This window comes from Gossypium hirsutum, chromosome D01 (genome assembly GCF_007990345.1).
Source record: "Gossypium hirsutum isolate 1008001.06 chromosome D01, Gossypium_hirsutum_v2.1, whole genome shotgun sequence".
In the NCBI taxonomy this organism is placed as follows: domain Eukaryota; kingdom Viridiplantae; phylum Streptophyta; class Magnoliopsida; order Malvales; family Malvaceae; genus Gossypium; species Gossypium hirsutum.
In genome coordinates, this window is record NC_053437.1 from 61,909,893 (window position 1) to 61,914,864 (window position 4,972).

The window sequence follows — 4,972 nt, forward strand, 5'->3', positions numbered from 1 at the left end:
CTTATTGTTATCATCAATTGATCATTGACCAAGTATAAATAATTAATAATAAATGCTATATAATTTTGTTAGTTATTTAGTAAGTTAAAACGTATAAGAAAATTATCTCTCGTCAATAAAATTTTCAAATTAGTTAAACGAGATCAATAAAATAACATATAATTATATTAAAAAAGATATATATCCTAAAATTAAAATACTTTTGTTATTGTATAGAAATAAAATTTTAAACTTAAATCATGTAGAAACATGTTTAAAAAGCAATAAGGCAATTGGATTTGAGTATAATTTTTTCGTAATTACTTTTATAATTCCTCCAATTCTCACCCTAAGATTTAGAAAGTGTAATTGCGGTACTCCAATTACACTCAATTCAGTGGAACTCACTAATTAAAGTGATTACCTAAGCATGCCACAAGTGTGTAATTACATGCAATTACACTCAAATCTAATTACTGGGTGGCTTTTTAAACACAACATGAAAGAACATGCATGTATGTAGGATGTGTATTGATTGTATTGGTGGGCGATATTGTATGATAACATCGCACTTGAGCTCAATTACAACATTTCTATTATAAAATTTGCATATTTCTTGTTTATATTTATTATTCTCTACACATAATTTATTTGAAACCATTTAAAACATGAAATTCATTATAAGATATATAGAGGTGTTCATGGGATGGGTAAAGCCTAGGCATGATATTAACACACTTTATGCTTACTTAAGCCGAACCCAACCCAAATATGGCCTTAAATTTTACCTAAGCCCGTCTATATTTGTTAATGTCTAACCAAAATCCATTTTAGGCCTGCCTATATTATTTAAAAATAAAATAAAATAAAATATTTATATTATTTTTAATTTAATAATTTAATATATTTTTTATATTAAAATTTTATATATGGTCATCTTATCATTTTTTAATGTTTACATTATAGTAGTATATAAATTTCATAAAATACAAAAATATTATAATATAAAACATTACAAACTTAAAAAAGTCCAAGCCGAGTATAGGCCTTGAATGTTCAAGTTCGAGCTCGTCATATATTTTAAACGAGCCTAATATTTTTACCCAAACCCTCCCAAATTTTGGACTGACCTTCGAGATTGAGCAAATACTATCGTAGCTGACCCATGAACATGTCTAATTGTGACCATGATGTGATATGTATGTTACTTAAAAGACATATTATATTGAGTTATAATGTTGTCGTATATGGAATTAAGTGACTCAAACTAATATAATTGCTAGAACTTACATTGGAATTCATTATAATATGGTAATTATTAAGAATATTATATTTTAGCTTATAAACCCAATTGAGGGTACATCTCATAACTCAAAAAAGGCCAGCTGGAAAAGAATTACGAGAGGTTTAATGTTTGACCAACATAGTAGTCTAGTTGAAATAGTCAAACGTAAAGTAGGTCCATATGGGTCTAGTGAGATAGACTTATGCGAGTCTAATGGGTATGGAAATAAAAATTTAAAATACGAGGGTAAGGTTTCATGTGTGGAACTGACGTAGAGGTGGAGGGCTCACGTAGAGGGTTGAGCTTGAGATGGAAAGAGGATGTTGTAGTCAATCTTCGTAGTTTCTATAAGCACTACATGGATGTTTTAAATAGAGAAAAATTCAATCTTTGTAGTGTCTCTAAGCACCACTTGGACTTTATTGGGAAGGCTTGGGCATGATTAAGGTTTCTTATGGTTGGTGTGTGGGGATTTTAATGAGATTATGTACTCCTTTGAGAAGGAAGGAGGGATGCCTAGAGAAGAGAGTAGAATGAAGGTTTTTCAAGACGTCCTTGAGGAATGCAAATTAATAGACGATGGATATTCTAGGGTGTCGTTCATGTGGGAAAGGGGCAATATACCTGAAATAAACATAAGGGAGCGGTTAGATAGGGGGTTACGAATGAGGATTGGTTGAGTATGTTCTTAAATACTTTTATTAGGCATTTACGACATTCATTTTCAGATTATTTCCAGCTTCTAATCTATATTGAAGGGGAGAAGGAAAAATGAGGGTGGCAAGATTCATGTTTGAGGCTTGATAAACGATGGAAGATTCTTTAGAAAGGGAGATTAAACAAATTTGGGAAGCATCCACTGGTTCTATTTTTGATAAATTGGAAAGGTTAAAAATTGGGTTGATTGCCTAGACGAAATCGTTAAGGGCTAATAAAAATGATTTGAAACAAGATTTGAATAAAAAATTAGAAGAATTGATGGGGATGGATCACGATGATGATCGCATGGCAGAGCTTATTGATACTAAGGTTCAACTCACTTTGGAGATCAGTAAGAAGGAGGTTTTCTAGGAACAGAGAGTACGTGCTAATTAGTTGCATTTGAGGGACATGAATACGACTTTCTTTCATACGTACACTTCTGTTCATAAATGGATTAATATGATAAAAAGGTTGGAACGTGCGGATGGAAAGGAGTCATGTAATGAGGATGAAATAGGGGACGCGGCTACTAATTTCTTTCAGCATCTGTTTTCATCAGGTGGAGTAGGGTTTTGACGTACTTATTATCAGGAATAGATGCTAACAATTCCTCTAATAAAAATCGAACCCTCTTGAATAGGTATACGGAAGAGGATGTTTGCATGGCTTTGAAAGAAATAAGGCCACAAAAACGCTGGGGTTTGATGGTTTCTCGACTTTGTTCTTTCAGCGTTACTGGCATATTGTAGGAATGATGTAGTTGCGTACAGTTTGGGCATATTAAATGTGGGTAAAGTCCTTAACTCTGATAATACTACTGATATTGTGATTATTCCAAAAGTTCAAAATCCTACGAATTTAGCAAATTTTAGACCTATTAGTTTGTGTTTTGTCATTTATAAAATTGTGGCTAAAACTATAGCAAACTGACTTCAAGGTGTTATAGGGAGTTGTATCGATAGTGCCTAAAGTGCATTTGTGCCTGGACGATTAATTTCAGACAATTTTCTGTTAATTTATGAATTATTACACGGTTTTTGATAGAAATACACGAGTAAAAAAGGTTACATAGCTTTAAAACTAGATACGAATAAAGCCTATGATAGGGTCAAGTGGGCTTTTTAAAAGAGGTTATGTTGAGGAGATTCGTTGAGGACTGAGTGGAACTTACAATGAGATGTATTTCTTCGACGTCATACTCAGTTATTGTTAATGGTTGTAGGGGGAGGATGTTTAAGCCCACCATGGAACTCCTACAAGGAGATCCCCTTAGTCCTTTTCTTTTTCTCATTTGTAATGAGGGCCTATCGGTTTTAATGCGATTGGCAATGAATGAGGGTCTGTTGTAGGGAGCGAAGGCTAATAGACAAGGACCGCAAATTTCACATTTACTATTTGTGATTACAATATTCTTTTTGGTGAGGCAATCTTCAAAGGAGACACAATGTTGAAAGGAATACTTAAGGAATATGAACGATGCTCTGGTCAGTGTGTGAATTTCAGCAAGTTTATAATCTTTTTTTAGCTCAAATAGAAGTGAGGGGCAGAAGGAGAATGTCTCAAAAATTTTAGCGACACGGTTCTCGAATAATCCCAAAAAGTATTTAAGATTGCCTAACATGGTGGAAAGGGGGAAGAAGGCATCCTTCCAAAATATGAAGGACGTGATTAAAGTGTGTATTGAGAGTTTGATTACGAAGATGTTATCGCAATAGAAAAAAGAGATCTTCATCAAGTCGGTGCTACAAGCTATCCCTACATATGCAATGTCATGTTTTTTGTTACCGAAATCTTTTTGTGGAGAGATTGAGAGTGTACAAACCCAATAATCCCCGGGCCCAACTAAACCTAGAATGGCCCAACACCTGACCCAAACTAAACAGCCCACTAACTAAATTCCAGCAGCAACCCTAGCAGCATACAACCTTCAATCCTAGCCGCCGCACATCAGCCTTGCACCACCACCCTTTTCGCACGTACATGTCCCATGTACATCCCCAGTTGGCCGAATCTGCGCAACAAACGGCAAAACAGACGCAAAGAACAAGTAAACGAAAGAGAAAAACGCAAAAAATGAAAGAATAACGGAAATACAAAGGTGTTGTGTTATTTCTTTGATTTTTTCTTCATTTTTCGGCTATATAAAGCCGAGGAAAATCTGTAAATGGGGGGATTTTGAGTGTAAAGAGATACAACTACAGAGACGAAAAATACAGAAAAAGAGAAATACATTTCCATTTGAATATAAAGGTGGTTTTTAAATTTTGTTTTCTTTTCAGTGTTTTTTATGTTTACTATTGATTTATAAAAGGAAGAGAGGGAAGAGAAGTTTACCTCCGTGTTCGGGCCGCCATTTTGGGATCATCTCCGCCGTCATCGAAGCTCCAGTGGCCGACGAGCGACGGCGCAAAACGAAAAAGAGTTTTAAAAAAAACCTAGCAGAGTGTTAAAGAATATTTTTTTCCTTTCCTTTTATTTTGTGGGCTACAGATTTTTTTTTAAAAAAAAGAGAAGGGAAACTGTTAAATATTAAAGGCCAAACGGCGCCGTTTTGAAGGGGCCAGACCCACGCGGTGACCCGACCCAGTGGGAAGGATCCGCGCGTTCTGGCCTGAATGGGGAAATTGTGCGTTTAGTCCTTTTTTTTGCGTTTCGTTTCAATTAAACCCTTTTGTTTCTTTTTTAAATTGGGCCGCATATTTGATTTTTGTTTCAAAACGGTCCCCATTGCTGCGCAGTGTTTTAGGGGCGGATTATTTTCCATTCTAGCCCCTCATGTAATTCGCGTGTTGCAAATCGGTCCTCCTTTTTATTTTAATGTCATTTATTAGTTATTTTGCATTTTTAATCCTTTTTCACACCATTATTATATCATTTATTCCATTTTTATGCTTATACACCATTTATAAGATATATATATTTTTATAACACATATTCCTTTAAACGTTTATAAATCCATGCGCATTTTATATATAAATATATGTATATACATATACATTCTTGTAT

General features: G+C 34.4%; 1 long non-coding RNA gene across 1 annotated transcript; it reads right to left on the minus strand.

Annotated features, from left to right (window-relative positions):
- Window positions 1-3,669: 3,669 nt before the first annotated feature.
- LOC107928195 (uncharacterized) lies at window positions 3,670-4,446 on the minus strand. The gene is made up of 2 exons (XR_001692572.2): window positions 4,301-4,446; window positions 3,670-3,977 (listed from the first exon to the last, which is right to left on the minus strand). It is a non-coding gene; the product is annotated as an uncharacterized lncRNA (long non-coding RNA).
- Between the last annotated feature and the right edge of the window lie 526 nt (window positions 4,447-4,972).